The sequence below is a fragment of the Capra hircus genome, assembly GCF_001704415.2.
Source record: "Capra hircus breed San Clemente chromosome X unlocalized genomic scaffold, ASM170441v1, whole genome shotgun sequence".
In the NCBI taxonomy this organism is placed as follows: Eukaryota; Metazoa; Chordata; class Mammalia; order Artiodactyla; family Bovidae; genus Capra; species Capra hircus.
The window spans coordinates 18706090-18716110 of record NW_017189517.1 but is presented as its reverse complement, the minus strand read 5'-3'; the positions used below and the strand labels follow the sequence as shown (position 1 = coordinate 18716110).

Here is a 10021-nt window from a genome sequence, read left to right as displayed (position 1 = left end):
AATCTTCATAACAATACACTGTGAGAGAAAAAGGTATAGTTATTCTCATTTTAAATTTGAGGAACTGAAAACTTAAACTACTCAAAGGTTTAACATTTAACTGTCAAAATTGGTATTAAAAAAATCTAGACCTGCTAATTCTTAGTGTAATTCAATTACACTATACCACAAGGATCTTCTACCAAGCTATATAAAATTCTAGAGAACCTTGATGCAGACTAGCAAGAAACTTGGTTATCCTTGACATCAACATCAGAAGTTAGATTTCCCAAGCATTCCTGGTTTTAGTAAGCCATTATGGGAGTTTCATTCTTTAAACCGTTATGAGGCATCCTCACTTTTTTGTTCTCTACTACCTTGTAAGTTAATTGCATTCCATATGTTGATTACTATTTTTCATCTAGTCACACTCTCTTTAAAAATAATAGCTAATATTTGCATAGTAATTACCATATTCTGAATACTCTTCCAAATATCTTGCATATATTAAATCATTTAATACTCACAATACATTTATGAGTTAGGTATTATTATTACCCTGATTTTGTAAAGAAGAAAACAGAAATGCTGATTATTTAAATAACTTGATTAAGGTAATACTGCTAAGAAGTGATGAGACAGGGATTCAAGCTTATTCCTTTCCAGTATTTGTTGTTGCTGTTCAGTCGCTCAGTCCTATCTGACTCTTTGCAACCTCATAGACTGCAGCACACCAGGCTTCCTTGTCCTTCATTTCCTGGAGCTTGCTCAAACTCATTTCCATTGAGTCGGTGATGTCATCCAACTACTTTGTCCTCTGTCGTCCCCTTCTTCTCCTGCCTGAAGTCTTTCCCAGCATCAGGGTCGTTTCTAATGAGTCAGTTCTTCACATCAGGCAGTCAAAGTACTGGAGCTTCAGCTTCAGCATCAGTCCTTCCAATGAATATTCAGGGTTGATTTCCTTTAGGATTGACTGGTTTTATTTCCTTGCAGTCCAAGGGACTCTCCAGAGTCTTCTCCAACATCACAGTTCAAAAGCATCAACCCTTTGGCACTCAGCCTTTTTCATGGTCCAACTCTCACATCCATACATGACTACTGGAAAAACCATAGCTTTGACTATATGGACCTTTGTCAGCAAAGTAATGTCTCTGCTTTTTAATATGCTATCTAGCTTTGTCATGAGACAGCAATGGCAACCCATTCCAGTACTCTTGCCTGGAAAATCCCAGGGACAGCGGAGCCTGGTGGGTTGCCATCTATGGGGTCGCACAGAGTCAGACATGACTGACGCAACTTAGCAGCAGCGGCAGCAGCAGCTTTGTCATAGTTTTTCTTCCAAGGACCAAGCATCTTTTAATTCCATGGCTACAGTCACCATCTGATCCATGTGATTATGGAGCCCAAGAAAATAAAATTTGTCACTGTTTCCATTGTTTCCCCATCTATTTGTCATGAAGTGATGGGACTGGATTCCATGATCTCAGTTTTTGAATGTTGAGTTTTAAGCCAGCTTTTTCACTCTCCTCTTTTCATATTCATCAAAGAGGCTCTTTAGTTCCTCTTTGCTTTCTGCCATAAGGGTGGTGTCATCTGCATATCTGAGGTTATCTTTCTCCTGGAAATCTTGATTCCAGCTTGTGTTTATCCACCCAGCATTTTGCCTGATATACTCTGCATAGAATTTAAATAAACAAGGTGACAATATACAGCCTTGATGTACTCCTTTCCCAATTTGGAACCAGTCCATTGTTCCGTGCCTAGTTGTAACTGTTGCTTCTTGACCTGAATACAGGTTTCTCAGGAGGCAGGTAAGGTGTTATTGTCTTCTAACTTCAATGAAGCCCATTAACTCTGACATTCTAATATAGGGTTAACAAATTCATATATATTCAACTTGTCCCCTTATTATCTTACTGACTTAGATTTCAGCCTCTGAGTTTAAAGATGAAATTTTAGTCATCTTAGTCTGTACTCATGTGACAGCCCCTCTAGTTCTCCTTGTTTGGCCCTCTCTCCATCTCTTGTAGGTTTTTTTTATGCTTTTCTGCATGCTATTTGACACTTTAGCCTCTTTCTTCAAATGTGGTACCTGAATCCCAAGTAAGTTTTTATAAGTTACAGTCTTGTGTTTTTATATAGACTAAAGAGAGAAGTATCAAATGCTCTTAGCAATGTTATCGTAAAATTATATTATTACCATGTTTATCTTTTAGACTGTGAGTAAAAATTTTTCATTTCTAAAGTCAGTAAGTTTATGTAAGTCTATTTTATCTGTTTTAAAAATAAGTAGTATGACAAGAGCAATGTGCTTATCCAGCTTTTGAAAGGATAAAACTCTGATCTTTGCCTCTTCTCTGCCCCAAAGAAAGATTGCAATATAGAATTTTCATCAATCTTCCTTCCAGAATGTTAAAGTTATTAATTTGCTTAACCCATAGAACTAGTAATTAGAGCTGTAGAAAAGACTATCCTGGACTGTACAGTTTAAGTAGTTTACATAGACAGAAGGTGGATAGGTTTTTGAAACCGCTAGCTGCTTAAAGCACATCTTCTACTCTGTCATTAACTGACTGGCATTCTTTTGACTGCTCTACAGTAACAGAGAAAACTTCATTACACATTTCAATGACACTTTAGAGAGAATGAATACTGGAGAGACAGTAGATTGCCTGAACTAGAAGAGAGAAGATAAGTAGATTTACAATCTTTTTTTTTTTTTTGCAACTCTGCAAAACACAAACAGAATTATATAGCCAATCATTAAAACTCCTTTATTTTATTACATAGGCCTAGATCAAGGAAACTCCTTTTTAACACAATAGTGATGATGTCGCAGTGTTTCTCAAACCAGTTCTCTTCCTAATGTTTCATTAGCTTTTTAAACTTCTTGCTTTGATCCAGAGTACTTTTTCTTTATTTCATTTGTAAAGCAAGTAAATGTAATAAGCTCCCTTTTGGAAAATCAGCCTGGCTTAAATCATGCATTCTTTATACAATGTTAAGAGGAGAATGGTTAACATTTGTAGCCTCATGACTTGCAAATGAAAGAAAATAATAACGCTTAGCAAGACATTAGAAGAACACATTCACCATGAATCATACTGCCCTTGAAGGTCCAGCTTAAAAAAGCAGAGAAATAGATTTGACACCACTTGGACTTGCAGCTCGGACATGCTGCATTAAACTGTTCAAAATTAATTTAATCTGAGCAAGGAGAATAATAGCCTCTCAGTTCAAGGCTTCTGATAGCAGTAATTTGCACTCGAAAATACTTCCAAAGGGAAAGAATAAATGAAGGGCGACTCTCCAAAACTGAGTGAGCAAATGTATTCACTAAAATGAAAGCCTTTTGATCACCCTATAAAGATCATGCAAAAAAAAAAAAAAGACATTCTATATCATTCTCTTGGGTAGGGATTTTCTCTTGCAACTCTTTAATGCTCTGCTTTGGGGATAGACTTATCCTTTTTTGAACTATTGATGGCTCTGGAGGAAGTGTTTAGCTTCAGAAGCTACATTAATTCAGTGACCCAAAATCAGTTTGACAAAAGATCATGCAGTTGTGGGCTTTGGGCCAATATTCTCTTTTATGCACTTGGGGAAGGCATTCTTCGGTGAGTAAGCAAACAAGAGTCATAGCAAGTATTTAGGGTTTGAGACAATCTATGCCACTTTCTTTGGTGTAGAAAATGGCAACCCACTGCAGTATTATTGCCTGGGAAATCCCATGGACAGAGGTGCCTGGTGGGCTACAGTCCACGGGGTCGCAAAGAGCTGGACATGACTGAGCACACATGCCACTTTCTTACAGTCACAAAACTACTCTCACCAAAGCCAGGTGCCAAGGAGCTGAGCAAGGAAAGGACATGTACCTAAAAAAATGTGTTCACACTAAAAGGCCTGATTCATCTAACCAATCAATGAAGTAACTCAGTGGGGGCAAATTGGTATACGGTCTAATTTGAGGAGAAACACTAGGGTCTCCTTGCTCAAATTTTTCTCTTTCATTGACTTATCACAGAGTCAAAATTTCTGCCCATGTGTCATTCCCCTGGGGATAATGCCTTCAGGAATAACTAACATTTATTTACTGTATTAGAAATCATCTAGCACTTTCCAGAAATCTGAGAAATTGGGACACCACATAGGCATTGAGAAAATTGGCTTCAATGGTTTAGACAGGTGAGTCCCTTTGAAAGTAGATGGAAAAGGACTCCTGATAAATGCTTCTTATTTATAACTAGTAAAAAAATAAACACAGACAAAAATAGTGATGCTAAGTACTCAAATAATTACATGCACAGAAAGACAAAACTAACTTCATTTTTGACAATTTTTTCTCCTTGATGTTAATCAAGTAGTTTTCTGCATACACTGGGGGAAATTATTTTTCCCTTGATTTGAGATCTAATGATGGTAAGAAAGAACATGCGAGGAAATACAAAGAATGAATTTTTCCAAATCGCATGAGAATAAGTAATATATTAGTATTCAAGTTTCATTTCCACTTCCTTAGTTGCTTTTCTTTTGCAAATTTAGAGGAAGGAAAACGAAAGGTCTTTTAAAATTCTCTGGTAACACTTAATTTCTCCTGAATAATTTACCTGCCAGTAGTTATTTGTTCTATAATAATTCAAAGAATGCGGGTTATGCCAAAGGCCTTTTAAAAAAAGAAAAAAAAAAAGAACATCTCTAGAATATGTTAAAGGTTTAAAATAGATTGAGGACTTTCAGGACATTAGACAACATACTCAGTTCCTGTTGATCGCTGTTGCCAATTAAAGTGTCATCCTACTTCTGCCCCTCATACAAACAAACAAAACAAGAATGAATGTCATTTAAAAGTTGCACACAGTGTGTTGTATACTTTTCTGGTCTTTAATGAACACAAATGAAATTTCTTCCCACAGTTGTATCATTTTTCATGAGTTAGATTGATACCACCAGATTAGTAATTTAAAAATATTTTTAGTTAACAGAAAATTTCAGAAATGGCTTAAATTCTGTTAATCTCTTTATTTAGCCAGTTTCTTCTTTTCACTTCAGAAGAAACAAAGAATTCCACATATTACTATTTGAAAGTGGGCCTGTGAACCATTTATACCAGAATCACTTGTGGTATTAAAAGAATATGAATTCAGGCTCCATCCATGAGACTCCCACCATAATCAATTGATTAAGTTTTTTTTTTTTCATTCTGAAGTTTGAGAACCACTGTTTTCCATATTTCAGACCAACTATCCAATGCAGGGTAGGTTTATAGCCTCTGTTTTAAAATTCCAGTGAAATGGAACTTATGAGGTCACACATAGCATTCATTATTAAACAGCCTTAATAGAAAGTTTTCCTTGTACTAAGTCAAAATAGATCATGAAACTTCTACTTGTTGGTTTTAGCTCTTCCCTCTGCAACCACACAAAATAAATGTAATCCATTTTCAACATGACAATTGTTCAAATATTTGGAGACAAGTACTATATCCCCTCTGTTTTCTATCCTGTCCTAAATATCTTCGATCTCCACAACCATTCCTTCTCTGATCCATTTCCATATGCTTTACCACTCTTGTTGCCAACCTTAGATACGTTCCAGTTTGTCAGTGTTAGTCTTAAAATATGATACCTAGAGCTGAACATAATATAGATGTGATTTGACCTTTAATTTTAATTAAATTTTAAAATTTAAAATTAAATTTTAATTTAATATTTAATAATAGTTAATTTAAAATTTAATTTTAATTTTTAATGTGATTTTACTTTAATTTTTTTCACTTATATTTGTGAATAAGTTTTTTTCATGCATTTTATATTTTTATTTGGTTTTTGATTATGAATTCATACTATTTACCCTTTATCTATTCATCAGTATAAAGTATTGTGACATTATTTTTTCTGTGACATATTTAGAACACTAGATATTAATAAAATACCCTAAACTTGTGCAAGTTTCTGTGTCCATGTGTGGTTTGTTTTTACATTTACATGTCACTAAAGCAGAATAATGTGGTTATAATGAACAAAAACTTCTAGGTCTTTGTCATGTAGAAGGCTATGAAGCCAGTCCTGCTTCATACTCCATGAATACAATTGACATTCTTATCTAAGTCCAGGACTTAAATTTATTTCCTTTACATAGATTATATTAACAGTAAAACATCACTAAAGCATATTGATTTTTTGCTTATCAAACATAATTTGGTAATATCCATTTCAACCAGCTTTTGCTAATCTGTTAATTTTGAGAAATCGTATTTCTTATGCCTTCATTCAAGTCACCAACCCAAATATTGAAATTCAAGACAATGTTTATAATCCTGTTATTAAGCCCCTAATGATCTCCCACCAGGCTAATTTAAATCCATTAATTAAAGCTTTAATTTTTTTTCACTTATATTTGTGAATAAATTTTTTTCATGCATTTGGTATTTTTATTTGGTTTTTGGTTATGAATTCATACCATTTACCCTTTATCTATTCATCAGTTGCTGGACACTTAAATTGTTTCTAAATTTTGACTCTTATGAATAATGCTTCTATGGACATTCCCGTACAAGTTTTTGCATGGACATGTTTTCACTTTCCTTGAGTATACATCCAGGTGTGGAATTTGTAGGTCAGATCTTAGCCCTATTTTTAATCATTTGATGAATTGTCAGATTGTTTTTAAACGTGGCTGCATGATTTTATATTAGCACCAGCAGTATATAAGGGTTCTAATTTCTCCATATGGTCAGCCACACTTGCTGTTATCTGTTTCTTTTCTTATAGCCATTCTAGTGGATAAGTGGTATTTCATTGCGATTTTTACTTCCACTTCCCTCATATATAATGATGTTGAGTCTAGTTTCATGAGTGTATTGTCTATCTTCTTTGAAGAAATATTTATTCAGATAATTTGCCCATTTCTTGAAGTTTTTTGTCTTTTTATTAAGTTGTAAGAGTTCTTTATATAATATGGATTATAAGTAGGTTCATTATCAGATATCTGATTGACAAATATTTTCACTCATTCTACAGATTGGCCATGCACTTTCTTGATGATGTCCAATGACATGCACTTTTTTAAAATTTTGATGTTGTCCAATTAATCTATTTTTTCCTTTGCTATTGTACTTTTGGTGTGTGTCCTTAGTTGCTCAGTTGTGTCCAGCTCTTTTCATATCTTTATAAAAATACTGCATAATTTAAGGGCATGCTGATTCACACCTATGTCTTCTACTAAGAATCTTATACCTTTAGCTCTTATATTTACATCTTTAATTTTTATATGAGTTAGGGGTTCAGTTTTATTTTTATTTTTTAATTAAAGGGTAATTCCTTTACAGAATTTTTTTGTTTTCTGTCAGTTTTATTTTTATGCATGCAGATTACCAGTTGCTCCAATGCCATTTGTTGAAAAGACTATTCTTTCTGTTTTGAACTGTCTTGATATCCTTGGTGAAAATCATTGACCATAGATAAATGGGTTTATTTCTATACTGTCTATTCTACTCAGCTGATATCTATGTTTGTCCTTATGCCAGTACCACACTGTCTTGATTATTGCAGCTTTGTAGTAACTTTTGAAATCAGTAAATGTGAATCCATCAACTTTGTTTTCTGTTTTCAAGATCATTTGGCTGTTGTGAATTCCTTGAGTTTCCACGTGAATATGAGGGTCAGCTTGTCAGATTCTGTAGCAGAGGCAATTGTGATTCTGATAAGGATTGCACTGAATCTGTAGATCAATTTAGGGAGTACTGCCATCCTAAAAATGTTAAGTATTCCAATCCATGAACATAGGATATCTTTCAATTTATTTAGATGTTTAATTTCTTCAATAATGCTTCGTAGTTTCCAGGTATATGTCTTGCACTTCTTTTTTTAACTTTAATTCTTCATATACCTTGCAAATGCAACTGTTTTGTCAGTTTTAATTTTGGTTTGTTTCTTACTCTATAGGAACACAATTGATTTTTCTATATTAATCATGAATCTTGAAACCTTGCTAAAATTCTGTATTAGTTCTAATTGTTTTTAAATGATTCCTAAGGGTTATCTATGTACAAAGTCAGGTCATTTTCATGTAAAGATTTTTTAAAAATTTATTTCCAATATGAAATTCTCTTTCCCTGTTTTCCATGACTAGGACCTCAAGAACACTTTTGAATAGAAGTGGTAAAATTGTATATCCTTGTCTTGTTTTTGATACTAGGGGGTAAGCATTCAATCTTTCACCATTACATCTGATATTATCTGTGGATTTTTCATAGGAACTCATTAAAAATTAAGGAAGTTTCCTATGATTCCTTGTTTATCCAGTGTCTTCATGATGAAACGGTGTTAAATTTTGCCAAAAGCATTTTCTGCATCTGTTGAGATGATCATGTATTTTTTGTCCCTTCTTCTATTAATGTTGTTGTCTACAGTCATTAAGTCATGTCCAATTCTTTGTGACCCCATGTACTACAGCACACCAGGCTTCCCTGTCCTTCACTATCTCCTAGAGTTTGCTCAAACTCATGGTCATTGAATCAGTGATGCCATCCAACTATCTCATCCTCTGTCACTCCATTCTCCCTATGCCCTTAATCTTTCCCAGCATTGGGGTCTTTTCCAATGAGTCAGCTTTTCCATTCAGGTGGCCAAAGTATTGGAGCTTGAGCTTCAGGATCAGTCCTTCCATGAATATTTAGGGTTGATTTCCTTTAGGATTAACTGGTTTGATCTCCTTGCTGTCCAAAGGATTCTCAAGAGTCTTCTCCAGCACAATTCAAAAGCATCAGTTCTTCAGTGTTCATCCTTCTTTATGCTCTAACTCTCATATCTATACATGACTACTGGAAAAACCATAGCTTTGACTTGTATGGACGTTTGTGGCAAACTGATGTCTCTGCCTTTTTTTTTTTTAATAGTGTAAACTTTTATATTTGGAATTAGTCAGCTGGACTCAGTTTAGATCATCCCAATTTTATTGGCAACATCCAAAGCATCATAGTCAGGAGCCAGTTGAACATATGTCTTCTTCTTTCCATCAGGCTTGATCATGGTATTGACCTTAGCCATGTCAATGTCATAGAGCTTCTTCACAGCCTGTTTAATTTGGTGGTTGTTGGCCTTCACAGCCACAATGAATACCAATGTGTTGTTACCTCCTATTTTATCCATGGCTGACTTGGTGATGAGGGGGAATTTGATGATGGCATAGTGGTCAAGTTTGTTTCTCCTAGGGGTGTTCATTTGAGAATATTGGGGCTGCCTCCTGAGCTGCAGTGTTTTGGGCCACCAGAAGGTGGGTGACATATGGATATATATATATTTTTTTGTTTTGGTGACTGTGGACACCTTTCAACACTGCTTTCTTGGCCTTCAAAGTCTTCACTTTGGCTTCAGCTTTACGAGGGGCTGGGGTTTCCTTCTTCATCTTCAGTGCCATCTTCATAAAAAGGCACACCATCTTCATGGAAAGGCTCTGCTTTTTAATTCCACTGCCAAAAGCTTGTCATAACTTCTCTTCGAAGGAGCAAGCATCTTTTAATTTTGTGGCTGCAGTCAATGTCCACAGTGCATTTGGAGCCCAAGAAAATAAAGTCTGTCTCTTTTTCCAATTTTTCCCCAATTATCTGCCATGAAGTGATGGGACCAGATGCCATGATCTTAGATTTTGCTTTCTTTTGTATTCAATTAATTTATTTATTTCAATTGGAGGCTAATTACTTTACAATGTTGTACTGGTTTTTGCCATACATTGACATGAATCAGCCATGGTGTACATGTGTTCCACATCCTGAACCCCTCTCCCACCTCCGACCCCATCCAATCCCTCAGGGTCATCCCAGTGCACCAGCCCTGAGCACCCTGCCTCATGCATTGAATCTGGACTGGTGATGTATTTCACATATGATAATATACATGTTTCAATGCTATTCTCTTAAATCATCCCACCCTCACATTCGCCCACAGAGTCCAAAAGACTGTTCTATACATCTGTATCTCTTTTGCTGTCTCGCATATATGGCCATTGTTACCATCTTTCTAAATTCCATATATATGCATTAATA

The 10021-nt window shown here is 35.1% G+C and overlaps 1 pseudogene; it reads right to left on the bottom strand.

The window, feature by feature from the left end:
- Nucleotides 1–8911: 8911 nt before the first annotated feature.
- On the bottom strand, nt 8912–9396 carry LOC102186196 (annotated as a pseudogene).
- Between the last annotated feature and the right edge of the window lie 625 nt (nt 9397–10021).